The sequence below is a fragment of the Artemia sp. Qi Xiang Cuo genome, chromosome 8 (genome assembly GCF_049724085.1).
Source record: "Artemia sp. Qi Xiang Cuo chromosome 8, ASM4972408v1, whole genome shotgun sequence".
Lineage (NCBI taxonomy): Eukaryota > Metazoa > Arthropoda > Branchiopoda > Anostraca > Artemiidae > Artemia > Artemia sp. Qi Xiang Cuo.
Window position 1 is genome coordinate 31,273,792 of NC_142801.1, and position 23,594 is coordinate 31,297,385.

The 23,594-nt window shown below is 34.1% G+C and overlaps 1 protein-coding gene across 6 annotated transcripts in view; it reads left to right on the top strand.

Moving 5' to 3' along the window:
* Nucleotides 1–23,594, top strand: part of LOC148949324 (zinc finger protein squeeze-like) — a 315,758-nt gene that overhangs the window by 145,090 nt on the left and 147,074 nt on the right. The window contains exon 1 of one of the 6 annotated variants that reach the window (XM_089093360.1): nt 15,118–15,276. The exons of the other annotated variants lie outside the window; for them this stretch is intronic. The gene's annotated coding sequence lies outside the window, so the exon portion shown is untranslated. Of the gene's footprint in view, nt 1–15,117; nt 15,277–23,594 lie in introns of those variants that run through there. 6 annotated transcript variants of the gene reach the window in all.

A 23,594-nucleotide genomic window follows, 5' to 3' on the forward strand; every position in this document is an offset into this window, starting at 1 on the left:
TCCATTGCGACGGTAGAATATGGTGATTCCGAATATGTACTTGGTTTTCTCAATCATGTTTTTTTTTTCCTTAATGAAGATTCAGCAAATTCAACATCCTATTCAGCGTAACCTGTAACCATGCTTAAGAATACTAAGTTAATTCTTATCATTAAAATTAAAAACGGTATACTTTTAAGTATAATGCACAATTTGTAACTCCCCCTATTCTCTGTTAAAACCAACTCCAAAAATATTAGTTTTACATCTGTCACATATTAACATTTTATAAGTGATAAAATATCGGAAATTGCCTGGCCATTTAAGTTTTAAAACCATTACCATTGATATTCATTTGTTGATTTTTACTCAGCAACTTCCCATAGTAGTCGTTTTTCTTACCAGAAATTTTAATTTTTCTGGTCTTATTAAAATGAACATATCCCTCATTTTGATTTGTTAATACTTACTTTGCAGTTTTGGGAATAGTGAATCTAAATGAGAAAACTAAAAGTAATCACCATGTCTAATTTACTACATTCAATTGTTTTAAAATTGAACCTATTGCGAAATTTGGGTTTTTGGCCTTCAAGTTTGATTGTGTATGAAGTTTTATTTTTGTTTATAGCTTATGCAAAGCTATATTGTACTATTGTTGTAATATAGTATATTGTAATATAGCTTATGTAGAGCCCCGAAAACGTAATTTTGTTTAGCCATTTTAGCCGTTGTATTGCAGGAATAGCTTGTGTTCCAGGGCGGAGAAATGTTTGCAAAAATCATTTTGCTGGAATACCATGCAATTATAGCTGCCAAAACTAGATGCAATGCTTTTGTATTTTTGTTTTCTGATTTACATTACGCACCCAGAAATGCGTAATATGAATGAAGAGGAATGGAAAGCAGGGTTGCCACCACGGTCAGTTCCTAAATCGCTAGAATCGCCCAAATTTGCGTGCTATACACCGATTTTCTTTGCTATAGTAAAAAAAAATTGACTCTAATAGTGCTAAAATAGCATTTTCTTTCTGTTTTAGCACTATTTTAGTAACCCTGAGCATGTGCTACAGTGCTAGACATAATGAAGTAGTTATAAAATAACACTTTCGTGCTACACGTGGCAACCCTGCTGTAAAGTATGATTTTCATTTAGGTCAATCGAGCTTGCATCGTGTACAAGAAAAGAGCTTATTTTTCGTCTGGTTTAATCTTTCCACTTTTCCTAATTTCCGCATTGCTACTATCAATAACAAAGAATTTTTTTTTTAATATATCCTATCATCGACCTGCATCAACCGCCCGCTAGAATGACCCCGTTATTCTATATCCTCTTAAATCTTTCTTGGAATCCTCGGCTTCGTTTTCCTTTGTTTTTTCCTTATAGGAAAAAGATTGGTTGTATATATCCAGCCATCGTATTGATTAAGTCAGGTTACGTATCGGAAGCTTTGGCCTTAACAGCCTTCGTGAGGTTTTCGTGCGTGCAAAAGGGATCTCTATTTTGGCTCCACTATCCGATATAATTGTTAGATATTTCATGTGATTAACTAGAAATTACTTTTTTTTAGGTTTTCGGTCTCTAGCTAGAAGCTTCTTATTAAAAACTTATGACACTTTGCAATTTATTGTGATTTGGGTGAATGAATTGTTTTTATGAACTTCTTGAAATTTTCTTTTAAATTTGCTTTTTGAACCTTTATTCTACGAACATTGGTTGAATAATCTTTGTAATCTTGCCCTCGACAAAATTTTAAAGCTATCATGGCAGATGAAATAATATGTGGGAAGTAGTGTTTTCCGCCGTTTTGTGGCACCAATTTACGGTTATGCCCCAAAGAGGACCAGGGGCGGATCCATGATTTTTTTAGGAAGGGGGGCGCAAAATAGGTTCATCTGGTAAAAAAAAATTCGGGGGGGGGGGGCGAAAAATAGGTTGATCCGAAAAAAGTGCGTTAGGAGCAAGTTTAATTAACGCAAACTTGGGTTAATTAAGTAAATTACACTACTTTAGACTACGCTAGGGGGGGTGCCCCCCTCGCCCCCTGGATCCGCCACTGAAGAGGACCAAGTTGAAATCGATTGAAAATTCTAAGATTGCCAAACGATTTAATAGTATCCAAAAACTATATTTTGAGCTTCCCAGTTGCAAAGGAACTAATGCCAGCATTCGTTCCTTAAAAGTTAAGTAGTCCATTAGATGGTTATATGGATATCTATCTTAATCCTTGATTTAACTAAGTTGATTCACTTTATTTTTCACGAGATTATGTATAGTGATGTATAATTGTACACCAGCTATAATGAAGAAGGGGTGATGGGTCATCGTGCAGGAGGTGGCGGGGGCAGATGCCAAAAAGAACGCATTTCAATGCCCAAATTGTCTAACTCTCCATGATCCTTCAAATAAACACAGAAAGGGGTATGAGGAGGGGTGGGAATTAAACTCTCATTTCTCTTCATTTAGAATGAGCCTGAATAATGGTGCTGTGGGTGGTATCTCCCTTCTTATTGCAGAAAAAAGTTTCTGATATCTATATTAAAGCTTCGTTTGACTAAATTAATTTGCTTCATCTTTTAAGTTATAAACAGGGATGTGTAAGTGCGCATCAGCTATTATGAAGGAGGGGGCGGGTCATTATTCAGGCAGGGCAGGGACTGATGCTTTAAAGAGTAAATTTTAATACCTAATTATCCTCTGAATTTTGACTAAATTTTTGAATTTTGTTAAAAATTGTAATAACAATTCAACATTTTAATTCTTAAGCAGAAAAACTGAAAAAGCATGAAGCTACCATTCAATTGACAATTATTGATATATACAATTTAATAGCAAGAAATCAAGTTTTATGCGACCGGTAGCCCACGTCATATCTTGGTTAGGCCTGGGCATCATTTGAAAAAAAAAACACAAAATAAATATAATCAAACAAGTTTTTTCCAGCTGAAATAAAGGAGCAACATAAAACTTAAGATGAACGTTCCGCATATGAGGGAGGTTACCCCCTCCTCGACTTAGTATTCTTTACGCTAAGGTTTGACTTATCGTCAAAATTCTTTAAGAAACACTACTGAAACACAAAGGTCGTGGAATTGGAATAAGAGCCTTTTTAAAGCACTGAAAAACTTTAGCATAAAGAGCAAGGAGTTGAGGAGGTTGCGGTCCAATTCATATACGGAATAGTTTCGTTCCGTTTTGAGTTTTAATGTTGCTCCTTAGTTTCAGTTAAAAAAAAAATGTATTTAATCCTCGAAAAGAAGGTATTTTCAGGTCCAAAAATATTCCGATTAGGATTAATGTTAACTGTTTTATTGCTTTTTGAAGGGGATTCACAGACTACTTTTAGAAACAAATCATGTAAACATTCGTAAAACAAAACTCGACCAAACAAATAAACAGTCTCGACATTCGTTGTTTCTTTTCTTTTAAAGGCTTGTTTTAGCAATATTCAGTTTAAATAAGGTTAAATTGTATTTACTTAATTCATACAAAATTGCCTTGAAACACTATGTCTAAATAATCATCGCATTAAAATATCAGTGAGCTTTAATAGAAGCTCAACCGTTTAGAGCGGTGTTTCCGAAATGTCTTATCTTTGGAAAATCCTTCATTTAAATGTAGATCTCCAAAAATTCTTTTGAGGGACTTCTAAACTATAAATCCCTTCAGTATATCTCTTTCTCATTGTTTTTGTATTAGCTGCATTATATTTCTTAGCTCGGTTTTGACTGACCATCTGCAAATCCTTGTCAATGAAATCATGAACCCTTTGGGAGTCATGACTCCAGGGTCAATAATGGAATAGACCGTCTCATTATTTCCCCCCTGTGGTTTCTAAATATACTTCTGAGTTTATACCTGTTTTTAGAAAATTGTACTTCACTAGAAATCGACAAAAAGATCAAGAAAAAATTGACTACACTAGAAACAGCATGTCAGACCTTTATTGTGCCCCCAATTGATTTCTCCTTTGTCTTAAAGAGGCCGATATTTAATTACAAGGAGATAAAATCCTCTATTTCTCTCCCCCTTCCCTTTCTCTGTCCCCCATCTCTCTCTGGTTTTCTCAATTACATTTTCAGTTTAACCAGTGCCATGCTTGAAAAATTATGGCCCTGTTTTGGTGTCATCTTCTAAGACAGTCTAAAGTACTTTGGTCTAAAAGGTATTAAGGAGGAATTTTCTTTTCTTCTACAATAGTGAACAAATATGAGGAACAAGCTCTTTAAAAGAAAGACCATTTAGATTCAGTAATCCTGAAATTGCCAAGCCAGCTTTATTCCTTTCATACTCCGTCTGACTTTCAAAAGTAAAACTTGCATAATTTTCAGGTCCTTTTCCGCAAACCGGATCAACACTTTTTAACAAGTTGTTTCGCCTCTCTTTCCAAAAAACACCCGAGTTTTAATTCAATTTGTTTGAGAGAATTCCCTCAAATTAGTGAAAGGTGTAGCTGAGAACCAGTCCCTATTTCCCCGTTTATCTGACACAGACAAGAGACTGGAGATCTCTCTGAAATTGATATTAATAAAATCGGGGGGAAGTAATGGGTCCGCTGAATGCCATAAGAGGTACCAGTTTTGAATGTTTCCGAGTGCAAATATTTGTTAGGACTAAGAGATTGCGAGGCCCTTTAAATGATGGATCTTCAAATACTGTAAATGTTTATTGATTAAATCAAAAGTACAGTACTGGTAAACATAAACTAAGACAGTTTACACTGAAGGTCTGTTTTCTAAGAATATTTTTAAACTAAGTTTATACTGTTCGTCGTGATATGGATGATGTATTGTGGGATACAATTCCTGACTGAAGGTCTATCATGGATAAAGTTTAATAATAATAATAATTTATTTTTAACTCATTTTTAGGCAAAACAAGCGGAGTAAATTACACAAAAAAGAAAAAACAAGTAAGAAAAAACAAATACAATGACATATATAATACAATATATTAATATATTAAGAGATAAACATTTTTTGTGGATAAAGAATTTGGGAAGGTTTATTGGACTGGACATGGAGCATAGAGATCATTTACTTTAGATTTATTTTTATTTTATTTTTGTTCTGTTTATAATAAGGGTGTTTTCATTTATTATTCTTGAAGTGTAATGTGGATTAACCATGGCCCAGTAGGGCTTCTAGTGTTAATAAATCATACCATATCATATCATATACACAACCTATAAACCTTTATGTCAGACCAAACCATTATACCAGTTCGCATATTATGTAAGTCATTTGCGCTTTACTGAAAACAAAATACATTTGAAACGTTTTCTCTCTTATAACGTTAATATATCCAAAATTGTTGTGACTTTCAGGAATAAATATGAATGTAGCCTATATATTAAAGTGTGGCTTCACATTCATTTGTTCTTTTCGGTCAATATTGGTTATAATCGTTGCTTTCTTTTATATTATGAGTGATAAAAACACGTAGCTCAAAATAAAATTGTTTTCAGCAAAGCACAAGTGACGTCCTGGTCTTTAGAAGGCATAGGCGGCTTTAGCACTACTCCTGTTTGTGGTAATTCCTGTTCATTTTAAGTTCGACCTGGTTTTATATTGTAATTTCTGTTCGTTTTGTTTTTCATTTATTTATTAATTGTGATTTATGGTCGGTTTACGCTTGAATGGCTTTATTTCTACTCGTCTTAGGCTTGATGTAGCTCTTTACTTTCTTTGAAAAATTTCTTTTCTGGATTTTTTCATTAATAATATAAATCAAATATATAGACATAGGAGTGTGCGTATAACTGAACCCCGTTCAACTGAACCTATTTAGCTGAGCCCTAGTTCAACTGAATCCCTGTTTAACTCAACCCCGTTTGACTTAACTCTCGTAAAGGTTTTTCAAATTAATTTTATTTAAGAAGCACACAAGAAAACCTCACTGAAAAGACTTATAGCCCTAATTGGCTCTAGCCAGGCTTAATTAGTTTAACTAATTAACTTTCCTACAAAAAGATTTGCTACGTTCTTGAATTCAGGGTACGACGCTACGGCGCTAACTCTGATCATTGAAAAGCCTCCCAATAAGACCGCAATTTCATATTATATTCATGTTTTTATTTTACATTAAATTATGAAAAAAAAAATCAAAAGAAAATAATGTCGCTCTACATTAGCCTTTCAAAACCTTTTATTTATTTGGTTTCTACCAGTTTTCAACATCATATTCGAGGTTAATCCAAACATTAGAGGGCTTATGCCCCATATAATCCCATGCTCTTTGTGCTAAAATTTAGCTTTTATATTACAGTGCTTTGAACATGCCCCCCCCCCCCCTTGAAAAGCGCACCCTCATCTATTGCTTTTGTTAGGGATCTGAATCCCAAAAAATACTTTCTAGGCTGTGAAGTCTAAACTGTTAATGTTCAAAAGGGGAATTTTTCAGCCAACAAATATTGTTCGAACCAATATGATGAATAATGTCTTTAAAGCTGTGTACTGAAGATCCTTAAGAAAAAAAAGTGATAAATTTTTATGCGATTAAAAATAAACGTCAAGTTTATTTCAACAAATGTAGCCAATTGGTGATCACAAGTGTTTAATTTACTAATTGCTTTTAAAAACGTTTGAACTGAAAATTTTATTGTTTAAAGCAAATGCGCATCAATAACCTCTACCGTTCTCGAGGCGTTGTAAAAAAAAATAATTTTCTCCCATTCCAATTGCCCTTGTGTTTGAGCAGTCGCTCTTGAAGCATTGGGGACAAAAAGTTAAACTTTGAAAGTAAAGATCAGGGTTGCCACCCTGACCTGGAAGAATTTACTAAATCGGAGACGAAAAATTTACTAGATCGCATCTGTTTTTACTAAATGCTAAACAAAATTTTTGCGCGTGCGGCTACGCCACACGCGCACCATCAACCATCGATTTTTAAAATAAGAGGATAATTAATACGATTTTCACTATCTTTTTCTTTTTTCTTCTGTTTTTTCTCTTTTCCTCTTTTCTTTCGTTTTCATAGTATGATTGAAAATTCCGGAAACCTACAAGTTCAAAAATCCTTTTTTTGGATATATATATATATATATATATATATATATATATATATATATATATATATATATATATATATATATATATATATATATATATATATATATATATATATATATATATATATATATATATATATATATATATATATATATATATATATATATATATATATATATATATATATATATATATATATATATATATATAATATATATATAATGTTAGATTTCTACTTACTTTTATTTTCTCTCAGCAGGCTCCATTTTCCTCAATAAAAATTTTCAAACTGAGGAGATTCACCTAATCACCTTGGGTGGTTGGCTTTTGTTTTGATTCCAATAGATTCCCAATCATCACAAATCCAAGCGTCATTATAGCTTCATTTTTAGCTTGTAAGATTTGATAAACAGAAAGCTAATTTTGTCAACCTTTAGACGCCGGAAGTGAATTGTCTGTTTATGAAAATAGGTGACTGCTTGTCTGTCTCTGAGACAGACAAGCAAAATTGTAAATTGTCATATGTTTACGACAATTTTTTTTACCTGAATTCAAGGAAAATAAAAAAAGTTTTGTTTACTATACATCATGACTTTTTACTAGTTTCTACTAGATTTCAAGAAATTTACTAGATCCTCTAAATTTACTAGATTTTTCTTTTTTTACTAGATCTAGTAAAATCCTACTGACGGTGGCAACCCTGGTAAAGAGCAGGGAGTTAATTAGAGAGCAGCTCTCCTCATATACGGAATAATTTTTGTTCCTTTTAAGTTTTATTTTTGCTCCTTACTTTTGGTTGAAAACCTGATTTTTTTTTTAATATATAAAAGCTCCATCTCCAGCTTTTGATGGGTAACTTTAGATTCATTGAGTTTTACATATTTAAAATTACCATCAGTTGCCAATTCTTTTGATGTGTATATTGCTAATAAAACTGTTTTTTTTTAGAGTTTTAGTGACGGTGGCGCCAAGTGGATGGGGCTGGCGGGAGGATTTGCCCCCCCCCCCTAAATTTTTTCGCTCCTCCCTAGTCTTCAAACAATAAATTTTTTGGTATTTTTATTGAAAATACCCTTTTTTGATGTTTATAGTGGACATAAAACAAAAAACAACAATAAAAAATTCGTCTCCCCTATATTTTGAAAAATATATTCTTCCCTCACACATTTTCATGAATTAGTGCCACGTTTTCGCTACTATCTGCATGAGCTGTTTCTTACTTGCAGTTCGTTACCACGAAGTGTTTGATGAAAACCTAATAAGATAATATGTCGACATCAAGATAAAACTGATACTCTCATCCAACCCAAACCTTGTCCATTTTCTGGTAGGCTATCAACACAAATAGATTATAATCTAAGGGATCTTTTCCGTTATACCTCTAGCGCTATTTACTCGTGGATTAAGTGATCCTAAAAACCGTAACTTATATCATTCCTAAAAGTGCCTAACTTTACTATACCCCCCCCCCCCTAATGTGAAAATATATAGCCCCAATTAATTTCTCATGCTTTTTGCATAACATCAATCTTTTATTTCAACTTAATATCCTTAAACGACTTAAAATACATTTCTTAAATCACATTGGCCTGTCATAATATAAGAAAAGGAAACGATCAAAAATGAGGTGTTTAAGGCCAGACGAAAATACTGAATAAACAAACAAAGCGTGGTCTTTGGTACATCGGGAGAACTCACTAACGGCTTACGGATGGATTAAATCAACACTTTACCTCAATTGAGAACACCCTTAAAAAGCGGAAAAAACCGGGACATTTTGACTTTGCCCTTGCAGAACACATCTATGACAATATAAGATTTATTCTTCATTAAATACACACACAATATTACATGTTACTATTCCCCCCAAATTTCTTATGATTTACCAGAACATACTATTTTATTTAACCAAGCTAGTTTAATTTCTCATGACAAAGGTATTGTCCAGCACTACAGGGAAGCGGCTGAAAATTTTAAATGCCAATATTTAGGTCTAGCTTTGAACTGAGATTCCGGTGATTTAAGAATAAACGAGTCATATTTTGGTTTTCTCAAAAGAGAAGCCGATACTTTAATAATCCCTGAAATAAACATTGAACCACTTTCCCAATCCTATAATCAAACAGGTGAACAACCCCTTAGGTCTCTAAGGGTGTCTGCAAGGGATGCAATAATTAAAATCAGAAATCGGATGACATTGTTCTCTAACTTATTTAATTGCTGGTTGGTTTTGTTTTTGAGTGAATGAATTGTTTTCTTTTATTTCTCAGTTGTTCGATAGTATCCGTCGATGGCAGTTCATAATTTTTTGGATTGTGTGCAAACCGCGGATATTGGCGAATGACTCGTCTTATGGTTGTTAGGTATTTGGTTTTAATTCTTATAATTTTTGGCTTTTATTAAATTTTATTCATCTTTAATTTTTTGGTTCTTTTCACATTGACTTTCCGTGTTTTGTTGTCGTTTTTTTCTTCGGCACTTTCCTTGAATATACTATTTCGTTTAGCCCTAAAGAATAGAGGCGGTTTTCCTCTCGAAATATTCGCTTTATTTGTTTGTTCAATATTCTCGTTATGGCCTTAAAAACCCCATTTTTGACCGTTTCCTTTTCTTATAGAATACATTTGAAATAGTGGTATTGGTACAAAAAAAATCCTAATTTGGCAATTGTTTCAAAACGATTTTAAGCAGAAATTGTCAAATACAGATTTAAATTCCAAATGAAAATGATACAACTATCTATGTCGCTGCGCCTGTCTCACTTTCCCTTCGTTTCTGACATATTTCGCTTATTAGTTTTACAACCTAGATCCATTTATTAATCTTTTCTATTTTATGTTTTTTTTTCATATTTACTGAAGCTTTTGCCTTGTATGATTTAATTGTCTATTTTGGGTTTAATTTCTGCTGTTTCCTTTTTTTCAATTTATCGTAAACTTTAATCGGGACTTTTATAGTATTTAAAAATTGATTGTAAGTCCTATAGGGAGCTCTGATGAGATTATGTGTGCCTTGCAGTTTATATGACAACATCAAAAAATTTTTATGCGTAGCTAAGAATTTACATAACAGGAAGCAGGATGGGACACCACCATTATCTATAATGACCGCTTTTGGGGATATCTGATGTGATCAAATAGTCCTTCTTTGGATTACAAATTCTCCCTAAATTCCGTTTTTGTGCAGGTATTACCCAATACATTACAATGCTTTTATTATTTTAATATAAAAAAAAAATCCTACCTCCTTTCCTTTCAGTGACAACAACACTAAAAAACATCAAACCAAAACTAAATTTAACTTTATACATCGCTGACAATTTATTTGTTAATTAGCGGCCGAACTGGACGCACTTCAAGTCGCCATATATAATAAAAAAAAAATCCACAAAAAACAAAACTTGCTTTTCCCGTGCTAAAGGACGCCCTCTCCCAACAGGAAGCCCTTCTTACGATGGCTATTCCTTACGATACTTCACTATATGATTATTGTTTATGTACAAAAAAAACGTAGCTAGAAATTTAACCTTCTTGTGATAAACAAAGGCAAATTATACCTTCTATTGTAAATAAATTTGTGATTGCACAAATTCGGTACTTTGAAATAAAGTTGAATAAGCGTAAATTTTAGGCACAAATTTCTACCTTTCTGAAGATTAAATGGTACGCCTCTCTTCAGGCCGTGTCCAGGAGTTTGACCCCCCTCCCCCCAAAATATTTTTCGACTCGCAAAAATGCAAAGAAAAATGAATATAAGCAAATTTTGATGCATTTTTAAAAGTTTTTTTTAGTACCCCTCCCTGAAAAGAACTCTGGATACGTTCTTGCCTTTTGTCCCAGACCTCATTTTCAAATAGCCTTGTAACATTGAAAATGGTGTGGCATCTTTATATCCGTGCAAAATCAAAGCGAATGAAGTAGATAATCAATATTTTGTCATTAGTTTCCACCAAAGTAGTTGCTTAGTATGTAGTCCAGTAGTTCCGAACTAAATGAAAAGTCAGAACAGGCACCCTAACATGCTCGTACAATATTTTAAATAATTTTTATTAATTAACTTTTTTTTATAAACTCAGTAGAGTGAACATGCATTTTAGAAAAAGATGAAATTTAAACAGCCAGATATCGCAAGAGGCTAACTTATAAACTATTGCACAAGAACTGTGAGTGATTGGAAATTCCGATTGCATGTTCGAATTTCAAGAAAAATTTGAATTGTCGTCACATATTTTTAAATCTTGAGCAGAAAAGTAAAAAGAGAGAAATATTACAAATACTCCTGCCCATAATAAAATAATATCATTAAAAGACGAGCATATTTTAAATTAAAAGATGTGGTGCTTATGTATACCAAACACAGTCAAGAAGTTTGCTGAACGTAAGATCTCATAAAACTGGTTTCATAGCCACAATGACAAAAGACGGATGATAGAACGTATTGGACTTTTATAACTTGGGTAAGGTTAAGTTAGGCTACTCCCCCCCCAAATGTGCAAATAATAGCCCAAATTATGTAAGGTTAGGTTACTTTCTCCCCCCCCCCCCAATGTGTAAATATATAGCCAGAATTATATTATTATATAAACTAAAGTATTATATTTTCATAATGTTCAGGTATATTTCATTATGATTAACCTAACTTCACTTCTTGTTGTGTTTGGTATAATACATAAATACCAAAGATGTTTAAAAGCTTCTTTAAAGAATAGTCAAGAGCGATATTGAAGCCTGAAAGGAACCAAAATAGTAAAAAAAACCAAATATTACCAATCAATCAACCTTTTATTTTCAAATAAATGAACAAACGAAACAATTAACATGAACATTTCGACTCAAAGCAATGCTTGTGAGAGTCACACTTGATATGGGTAAACAAATTTATATCACACTATGAAATGAAAAGAGAAGAGCTGATAACATAAGAGAGGGATAAAGAATTAGAAAGGAAAGAATTGAGACGAGGTGGAGTCAAAGAAGGAGAGTGAAAGGATAAGATATAAAAGAAGAATTGAGACATTAACTCATGCAGTATCAAATACCGTGTGAGAGAGGTATCGTTTTTTGAGTGTGCCAAAGTATTTTATGAATTCAACAGATTCATTAATTGAACTTCACACAGATATACTTCTATAAACTGGAGAGTGTTGAGACCTTGTAAGCCTTCTTCTCGGTAGCATAAAATTGTACTTGTTGCAGCGGAGAGCTCTTCCTCGATGAATTGTGCTACAAAGTTCAAAGTACCTGGAAAGACCTTGAGGAATTTTATTCGATATTTCCGAGTGTGTTAAACGCAGATTAAACGGAAATACTGCTACTTCTACTGTTTACAGATCACTGCAGCACCCATCCACCTGAGGCGACAACAGCGCCCGCTTCTCCTTCACCTATGTACTCCAAACTTCACTCTTTACTCCCTCTGTTGCAATTCCAATTTCCTTTAAATCCTGTCCTGTGATTGCTTCCCACCCCATTCGGAGACGAAGTTTTTTTTTCCCCTGAATATCCTTCAAAAGAGCCAGGATCTTCAGAATTTGACGCACGTAACTTTTAAGGCTTAGATTTTTCGCTTACGATCACAGTTTGTGGTAACGAACTGTAAGTAAGGAGCGACCCGGCTCAATAGTAACCGAAACTCTAAAAACCGGAATTTTGAAACCAATAGATGCATTAAAAGAACCAGATTTTTATGCTGATTTCAAATATATCATCAAAAGTTTAGTCTTACCCATCGAAAGTTACGCGCCTGAGAAAATTTTCCTTATTTTCGAAAAGAGGGGGAAACAGTCCCTAAAAGTCATAGAACTTTAATGAAAATTACACCATCAGATTCAGTGTATCAGAGAACCCTACTATAATAGTTTCAAGCTCCTATCTGCAAAAATGTGGAATTTTGTATTTTTTTTGCCAGGAGAAAGATCACTGATGCGTTTTTTTTTTTTTTTTTTTTTTTTTTTTTTTTTTTTTTTTTCAGGGGTGATCGTATTGACCCAGTGGTCCTAAATAATCGCGGGAGGGCTTATTCGAACGGAATTTAAAAGTTATAGTGCTCTTTTTAAGTGACAAAAAAATGGAGGCCAACTAGGCCCTCTCCCACGCTCATTTTTTTCCAAAGTCACCCAATCAAAATTTTGAGATAGCCATTTTGTTCAGCATGGTCGAAAAAATAATAACTATTTCTTTTAGGATGACTTAATCCCCCACAGTCCCCGGGGGAAGGTCTGCAAGTTATGAGCTTTGCCCAATTTTTGCATATAGTATTGGTTATTGGGAAGTATACAGAAGTTTTCAGTGGGGCTGCTATGAAGGGGACACCAGATTTCCAAGCATTATTTAAAAAAACGATCAGAAATTAAATTAAAAAAGAAAATTTTTCAACTGAAAGTAAGGAGCAACATTAAAGCTAAAAACCAACAGAAATTATTACATATGTGATTGGGTTCGCCCCCTAGCTCGCTCTTTACGCTAAAGTGTTTTTTTTGTATTTTCAACAGAGCTATTTATTCTAATTAACGGCCTTTGTGATTAAGGGGTCATTCCTAAAGAATTGGAACAAAATTGAACTTTAGTGTAAAGAGCGAGGTATTGACTAGGGGACGAATTCCCTAATATACGTAATGAAAATTTACGAATATAGAAGCTCGTTACGTAAGTTAATACATAAGTTACGTCAGATCAAAATTTCGAGAAAGCCATTTAGCAAAACAAAAAGTAAAATTAATATGCAAGTTTCGCTTTAATTATTCATGTACGGTGAGCCAAAATTAAAGCTGCGTTAATTCGAAAACGTTCAAAAATTAAATGAAAAAACAAGTTTTTTTAACTGAATGTAAGGAGCGACATTCAAACTTAAAACGTACAGAAATTATTCCGTAAATTAAAGGGGCTGTCCCATCCTTAACGCCATGCTCTTTACGCTAAAGTTTGACTCTGTCTCACAACTTTATTTTTTAAAACAATAAAAATCTTTAGCGTAAAGAGCGAGGCGTTGAGGAGGGGACAGCCCATTTCATATACGGAATAATTTCTGTTGGTTTTAAGTTTTAATGTCGCTCCTTACTTCCAGTTAAAAAACTTGTTTTTTTATTTAATCATTACAAAGAAGGATACAAAAAAGGCATTGTAGCCTATATATTTCAATGTAAAAGTAAAAAATAAAAAAAATAAAAAATCTGCCCTTGGTTTTTGGACATGACCCTGGCAATTTTTTTAAATGTTTTAGTAATGCCAAGTCTAAAAAAAAGCCTAATTTCCTAGTCTAGACATATGTTACTCAATTGACGCAGCATAAGATCAGCTTTCGGCCTATTTGGCTGACAGTGATTGATGGCCAGATAGAATAAAGTAGTTTTTTTTGCCAAGTCTTCGGGCTAGGCCTAGTTTTTTGCGCTGCGTCACTTTCTTTCGTGTTCTTCTGTTTTCTTCGGAGATGATGGATTTCTCAATCGTAATTAAATGAAGGCGTTTTTATTTGCTTTTTCCCTTTTTGCTGGATTTCCAGGGCTTATGTGGTGCTTTGCTGTAACAATTTTTGAGGGGCATCTTAAGTATTTAGGGGTTTTATTATTTTTAGAATAATTTGCAATAAGATTGGTATAAAAGACCCCTTTCTTGCTGAAGTTTAAAAATGATAGTTTAATATGGGGGGAGGGGTGCCTTGGGCTCACCGTGTCCCACCTCCTTAGAAACTCACAATTTTTACGGTTCTCACATCGTTTCTCATATGTTCATGTAATTCAGCTTTCTACCAAAAGGTATCAGAAGGAGGGGCAGTAACCCCCTCCTTGAGTACTGTGAGTTAATAACTTGGTCCAAAGCATGTTATACATCCTAGCAGATATAACCCAGACCATATGTATCTAGTCAAATCTTAATTAACAAGTTCTATATAGAAACTGCTTTTTTTTTATCGTAATCGCGTACATGTAAGCCTATCTTAAACATGTTTGTTCCCATAGTTAAGTTTTTAACGTCATTTTGCTTACAATTTCCACTGAAGGCGGAGCTATTGCCATCTAGTCTCCTGAACAAAAAAAATAAAAATAAAAAACGCGCATGATTTTTTTTCCACAAAGTCTCTCCTGCAAACGTAATAACAAAACATTAGGCATTTAAAGGCAGGAGACACCCAAACAGTCGCCTATTTTCGATTATAGAAATCTTTTTTTCTTTAATTTATTGTTGTGCTGTTTTGGTGCCTCAAGTGACCGTGAGAATTGTTCGATAAAATCCGGAAAAATGTTGGCTTGTGGATTAGCTAATACCCGATACGTTTTTTCCATTATTGTATTGAGTAAGTAGATTTAGTTGATTAGATTTGCTAAAATATTTGCTGACAGTTTAGTCAATTTATTGATATCATAAATCATGAATCACGGATGACAGATAAGATACTTTTTGGGTTTAATTGTAGTGTGGAGACCGAACTTCGTATATGTCTGCTTCCTCTAATATGAGGTTGTTCTTTCATTTATTTGTTTAGTATATTCTAAGATCGATGTAATAAACTTAGCCACAGATAGTTACAATAAAAACCACTCAGGAATGGAGCTTATACTATATAAAAACCTGTCATCCGACTTAAGCTAGCCTTGTAATAAGGATGTTGAGCTCAAGAAGAGGCAAGGCTGTTCCCAGAGGGAGGGTTAGGGGGGTTTGAACCCCTCCCGAAATGATTTTTGACTCGTAAAAATGCAAAAAATGGATATAAACAAATTTTGTATGCGTTTTTTGAGGATTTTTTCGTGTAACCCCCCCCCTCCCCGAAATAAAAATCTTTGAGTAAAACCCCCTCTGAAAAAAAATCCTGGGTACGGCCTTGAGAAGAGGGATGTTTAAGACAGGGCTAGGGGGATAAGCCACCCCGATTTCCAAGGCTCCAAAACTGCTGGAACTCAGATTTTTCTATGATCTTAAACCATCTGCATAGGAAAATTCATACCTTTCCCCTGCCACTGATAGACTAAAATGACGTGTTTGGGTGAAAAGCATGAACTTAGCTAAGTACTTTTCCCATGGTAGATGGGACCGGTCACCTATGAAAGTGAATTTACTGTCTTCTGTCAAAACTTGGAGTCTGTTCCTGGTAGATACAGTGGCAGATCCAGAATTTTTTTTTTTGGGGGGGGGGGGGCACAAAATAGGTAGATCCGATAAACTTGCGCTAGGAGCAAGTTTAATTAACGCAAACTTGCGTTAATTAAGTAAATTACACTACTTTAGACTATGTTAGGGGGGCACCCCCTCGCCCCTCCCCTGGATCGGCCTCTGGGTAGATATTGCAACTTAATTCGCATTTACTTTAAACTAAGTAAAAAAAAAAATTTCCACCAAATAAGTTTTTCAAAGAAAAGTAAAGAACTCCATTAAACAAAAAATGAACAAAAATAGAATCAAACAATCTACCAAGCTCGAAACCACCACAAATCAGCATCAATTAATGAGCGAAACCTAAAACGAACATAAATTACAATAAATAAGCGATTCAAACCCAAAACGAGCAGAAATTAACATAAGTTGGGCTCAAAACCCCTATGCCTTCCCAAGGCCAGAACATAATTTGCACTTAAGTGAAAAAAAATATAAATGTTTTTACTTTTATAATTTTAATAGATAAATTAATATTAACATTTTGATTACCAAATATCAGTATATATATATATATATATATATATATATATATATATATATATATATATATATATATATATATATATATATATTAAACCGACAATGCACATTCATTTGTTTTTTTTTTCAATAAAAACCCAAATTATGTTTTGGCCTTGGGAAGGCATAGGGGTTTTGAGCCCAACTTATGTTAATTTCTGCTCGTTTTGAGTTTGAATCGGTTATTTATTGTAATTTTTGTTAGTTTTGCGTTTCATTTATTTATCGATGCTGATTTGTGGTAGTTTCGAGCTTGGTAGATTATTTTATTTTATTTTGCTCATTTTTTGTTTAATGCAGTTCTTTACTTTTCTTTGAAAACTTATTTTGTGGAAAAAGTTTTTTTAATTAGCTTTTGTTCGTTTTATATTGACATAGTCTTTTCAGGGAAAAAGAAAATAACACTTTAAATCTTTCTGTTTTTAAGACTTTATAGTTTGGCCTGCTATTTGTATGCTGGAGAAAAATTTTCAGCAATTTTTAACAACATCCACCATTTTAAAAATCTGGACACAAATAGTACTGTTCAACTTAGTTTCATACCTCGTCTAGTTGACCTGAAATGGAAAACTTGATACCATTTGCAAAAAAATCTGTTTACTTTCTTTGATAGCTTTGATACACTTACACTATTTTGATTTGGTTAAATTTTAAGAGCAGAAGTAGCCTCGAAAGTTTGAACATAATACCCTCAGTCATTCTTGGGATACTGCTGAGATGTCTTATTGGGAATTAGTATTATCACAGTGAATTTTTACTTAATCTCGTTGCGACATTTAGTTTTTAAAAATAATGTGCAATCCGGTGGGTGACAGTTTGACTACTAAAAAGGGGCATAAATTCTTTCTCCTTTCAATAAAAAGAGCCTTTTTTGAGGCTCCCACGACAACTCCTTCGGTACGAAGTGCCCTGGTCTAAACAACAACAACAACAAAAAATATTACTAATCACTTTCGACTATTAAAAAGTGCACTATCCCTTTGAATTTCAAATCAAATGAGCCCTTTTCTGAAGTTTCTACGACAACGTCTTCTATAAAAACATTATATGCCCCCAGGGCATAACTTAAAACCCTTGCCCTGAGGGCTGTGGCGGAGTATCTTCCTAAAAACATATTTTCTATCTGTAAATCAACTACGCTGAACAAAATGGCTATCAAAAACTTTGAATTTGGATGTGTTGGGGGGAATGATGGGCGTTGGGAGGGGGCTAGTTGTCCTCTAAACACTTTTGCCTATTAAAAAGGGCACTATCCCTTTGAATTTCCAATGGAATGAGCCTTTTTCGAAGTTTCTACGACAACGCCTTCTATAAAAAAACCTTATATGCCCCCAGGGAATAACTTAAACCCCTTGCCCAGAGAGTTGTGGGGGAGTGTCCTCCTCAAAAATATATTTTCTATCTGGAAATCAACTCTGCTGAACAAAATAGCTCTCTCAAAATTTTGTTTTGATGTGTTTGGGGGATTGATGGGCGGGGGGGGGGGGAGCTAGTTGTCCTCTAGTCACTTTCGAATATTAAGAATGGAAATAGCCCTTTGAATTTCCAATCGAATTAGCCTGTTTTGAAGTTTCTACGACAACGCCTTCCATAAAAACCTTATATGCCCCCAGGGCATAACTTAAAACCCTTGCCCTGAGGGTTGTTGGGGAGTTTACTTCTCAAAAGCATATTTTCTATCTGGAAATCAACTATGTTGAACAAAATGGTTATCTCAAAATTTTGGTTGGATGTATTTGGGGGAATGATGAGTGTGGGGGGGGGGGGGCTAGTTGCCCTCTAATCACTTTCGACAATTAAAAAGGGCACTAGCCCTTTGAATTTTCAATCGAATGAGCCTTTTTTGAAGTTTATACGACAACGCCTTCTATAAAAACCTTATATATCCCCAGGGCATAACTTAAAACCCTTGCCCTGAGGGTTGTGGGGGAGTGTCCTCCTCAAAAAGATATTTTCTATCTTGAAATCAACTACGCTGAACAAAATGGCTATTTCAAAATTTTGATTGGATGTGTTTGGGGGAATGATGGCGTGGGGGGGGGTAAGTTGCCCTCCAATCACTTTCAACTATTAAAACGGGGACTAGCCCTTTGAATTCCCAATCGAATGAACCTTTTTTGAAGTTTCTACGAAAACACTTTCTTTTAAAACCTTATGTGCCCCCAGGTCATAACTTACAACCCTTGCGCTGATGGTTGTGGGGGAGTGTCCTCCTCAAAAAGATATTTTCTATCTGGAAATCGACTACGCTGAAAAAAACGGATATCTCAAAATTTGGATTTAATGTGTTTGGGGAAATGATGGGCTTGGGGGGGGGGGGGCTAGTTGCCCTCCTATCTCTTTCGAATGTTAAAAGGGGTATTAACTACTCTAATTTCCATTCAAATCAGTGCTTTCTAAAGTTTATACGACAAATTCTTGAATACGAAGGACCAAGGCATGGAGAAAAAAAAAACAAAAAAAAACAACACATTGTGCCTACGATGTTCTTTAATTAGGCAGCGCTAGCGCGCTGCCTATGATGTAATGCGAACCATCTGCGAACCTTGGACGGTTTATTAACTAATGCCTTAACACGCAGTATTATGATTCTTAGAATATGAGTTATTTTAATGAATAACGAGTAAAATATGAAAAAAAATGAGTGTTAGTGCCTTAATACTTAATGATTCTCGTAAGCCTGGTCATTGGCCTCCATCTTTTTTCCAATTTGATGATGATTATGCAGAAGTTAGTACACTAAAGATTATAGTTAACCGGATTCACAGAAAAATTAATGCAAACCTAATTTTTGATCATTCTAGTTTTTAATTCGCTCTCACCTGGATCCAAATTTTTTTATTTTTATTAAATATTAGGTACTGTTGTACTAAACGGACTCTTTTATATACGACAATCAATACCAGTCACGAAATAGATCGAGACGCGTTATGAAAACAGGTTAAAAACCTCTTTCAAACTGGGCAGTTAACATCAAATATAATGAAAACGAAAAAATTCATATAAAACGTTCATAAAAAATGACTTAGTGTGAAAGCACGAAACTCATATATAAATGAAAATCCCTTACTTTGGATAAAAATATTTATTTATGACATCTCTGGTAAAACCTGTTTGCTAAAAAAAAAAAAAAAAAAAAAAAAAAAAAAAAAAACAATACTTTGGTAAGAAATAACATTTTCTTGCCAAAACACATAGTTGGGAAATGTTTCGTTTTATGTCAAAAATTTACAAAATCTGTCCCTATTTATGTCCCAAATTAAAAAAAATATGTCACTTTTTTGCCCTTTATGTCATTGTGTCCCTATACATTCGTATGTGTTCTTTTTACATAAAATATGTCCAGTTCGCAACCCTTGTCCTGTACCCCTTCAATAGACAGTGTTCACACCTACTGATGTCTTAAAATGGCTTGAATGAAGCTTTCCAGCGAAGAAGAGAAACGTAGTATTTTCTGTCAGACGTCTTTTAACAATATTTAGAAGATGTTTGAAATCATGCTAATGTTCTTTTTCTGTTATATCTTTATATAATGGAAGGGGTGATGAAAAAGACAAAGGGGTTTCTTTTCACTCTTTAAAAGTTTCTACTCTTGGTTTGCTGAAGGTTTTTTTTCATGTATTTTGTGAAGTCATCTTCACAAAATCTTCACACATTTTGTGAAGTCATCTTTGTGACAGGTAACTCTCCAGCAACATGAAGCATTGGTGTCAATATAGGAATAACGTGTTTTTTTCTTTCTACAAGTTTCGAGAAAATCTTGGCAGCAAAAATTATAAATATGCCTTAAAAGAAGAAGTTCCAGTTATATGATGGTTATTTGGCTGCGTTATGATCTTGAAGTTAAGTTACTGCATTTAATAAAAGCATCCTGGTTTAGTAAAAATTTAGTTGTGCGAGTGTTCAGCTGAAGTTCCTGTACAGTCTTGATTTATAAGACGTATTTTGAAATAATTCGAAAATAAAGAATGTGCTATATAAATTCCCATTGTATGTTGACCGCATATGATAAGTTATAGCATTAAAATTTACCGCAAAACCTGTCCCTTCCAATGTAAAAAAAAACAGTAGTAATTTATTCTAGAACGAGGTTTGTTATACATACGACTATGACTGAAGGAAAAATGACTGAAGGACTGAAGGAACACGACTATGACTGAAGGAATTTATGAAACGTTAAGAACATACAACCCAATTTAAATAAAATATTTTTATACGAGCTGTACTAAAAGAGATTGTAGATAAGTCGCGAAGTTTCTTAAGAATAGAATTCGCGATAATAGGAAGCGGTCAAAGGTGCTAACTTCGAACGAAGGGGTGTGGGAAAACGAACCACCACTGAAACACTGTTTGGGGCGGGGGCGGGATTTGGATTAGTATCCCATTAATCATAAGGAAGCACTAACATTCAGAAAACTACTTTTAAAAAATGCAAAAATACTTGAATATTTCAAATACCATTTCTAAATACCAATATATTTTACCCCTGCCCCCTAATGGTCAAATATATACTCTATGTTACATATACACAATAAATTTTCCATGTACCGATTCTTTTCTTCCTCACTTGGGGCGGGGTAAAGTTTATTGGTAGGCTACGTATTAAAGAATGGTATAACTATTTTAGATGTTTTTAAAGCAATTTTCACAATTTTTAGTGTGTCCTTATAAATTGTGGGAGTGCTAAACTGTAAACCTTCCCGCCCCCCTAATTAAAAAAGTAAATAAAAATATGAGAGTTTTTTAAAAGAAACGTTCAGGAGCTGAATAGACTTGTTCAGAAGCGAAATCTACTTTTCAAATGTTTTTCGTTGGTGTCAAAATACTTTTTTTTTCAAATACATTTGTCCATCCGTATGAGAGTTTCCTGAGAATGATCCTCCTCAAACCCACAGCTCTTTATAGTAAAGATTGACTGATGCTTTACTGAAAGCATTCTAGAGTGCAACAGGCATAGCCAGATGAAAAGCAGCCGGAACTTAACATGTGTATCCAAGTGTTTAATTTACCGACTGCCCTTCGGCACTTTCAAACTAAACATTCGAACTGATAAAAATAGTTGAACTTTTGGACGCATCGTTCTTAAATTGAAGAACAGTATTAATCCTTGAAGCAATGGAGGAAGAAGTTAATTTTGTACGTAAAGAGGAAAGTGGGGGCTGAGGGACATTAGCCTCCTCATTTTCAGGTTGTTTTCTGTTAGTTTTGAGCTTTAAGGTTTCTCTTTACCCTCATCTGAAAATGATTACTTTTAAAATTAAGTTTCCGTCCATATTAATATCATATTCCGGGTTATTGTAAGTCTGAGGGGACTGCCACCCCCCTCAAATCCCTACTCTTTACACCCAAGTTTAACTTTTTTATAAAAATTCTTAGGGAAAAGGGTTCATTTAGCTGTATTTGCTTTTCAAAAGAAAATAATACTTTTCTGAATAAAAGGGGGGTTTTCTCCTTCACCAAACTCCTGCTCTTTACACTGGCGTTCAACTTTTTACCGCAATATTTCGATGTTTAAAAACTAAAATCTCTCGTTTAAAACTATCAATTATATCTAACAGGAGAGCTGTACCCAGAGGGGGGTGGGGAGGGTTAGGGGGGTTTGAACCCCTCTCGAAATGTTTTTTGACTCGTAAAAACGTAACAAAAATGGATATAAAAAAATTTTGTATGCGTTTTTTGTGTAAAACTTCCCCCGAAAAAATCTTTGAGTAAAACCCCCTCCGAAAAAAAAATCCTGGGTACGGCCTTGGAGAGCTGTCACCCCTTTATCACTCATATTTTACATTTAATACAAATTATATTTCTCCAAATGAAGCGATGTCAGGGGGTTAAATAAATCCCCCTCCTGTATGTTTATATGAATGAAAGTCTCACGGTCAGTTTCAAAATGTAGGCCTGAAAATGTACATTCCAGAACTCTAGATCCCAACAACCTCCCACCCCACCCCCTACCCCGCCAAAAAAATCACTCACGCCTGCCCAAGTATATTGTAGCTAGTGCCCAACTATGCAATACTCTGTAACTGTTAGTTTCGCTGAATAAGCGATGCAGGATTGCTGGTGTAGTTTGCCGTTGTGTCAGTATTCCCAGTCAAAACAATTGGATATGTCTTCGAAAATACGCCATAATGTCTTATGGTATCTTCAATATTTAAGGTGTACCGTAGTAACATTTTATGGAAATAAGTTGAGAATGTATTAATATGTACTGTCTAGAATTAAAGTAAAGAAATACAACATCGAAATTTAATTAGGAAAATTAATTTTGCATAAATTAATAAAATAATTAGAAATAAACAAAGATGTCAATATGATTAGAAAAAAAGAATAAAAAGCATTTCAGAAGATATTCGGCCGTCCTTAGAATTTCCTGTCGCTTTTCTATTATTTCCTATTTCATTTTTTTTTTTAACAAGTAAAGATGGGACGAGCTTGCCAAATAGTATCATGCGTGCCTGCTCAATTGGATACAGACTTATAACGGAAAAACACATTTCTTCAACAGTAATAATAAAATCTGATATTGAAATGTAATTACTAGTTCGTAAATTTATTGATAGACTCTTACAAACGGGAAATCCCCTAGTGAGATATTTTTTTTCCTCTTGGGCCTTCTCCATTACTGGACACGAGACCAAATTCTTTGTAAGCTTAATTAATCATGGATTCTTTCGTCTCTTTCTTAATGTATAATGTTGGCAAAGATGGCTTCCAAAAATGGAAATTTGGCCTCTATTCTTTACCAAACAATAACATTATCTTCTTTTCTCCATTAGAAGCAAGAAAAGAGGGCGGTTAAACCATAAAGCAGAGCAAAATTATAATAGCAAAAATCAAGCTGAAACTAGCAGGAATTACCGAGCGGATTGTGTGGGGGGGGGGGGCTTATAGAAGAGAATTCATTTCCTTAGTGACCACCTTGGTAAAGATTTTGTAGTTTAG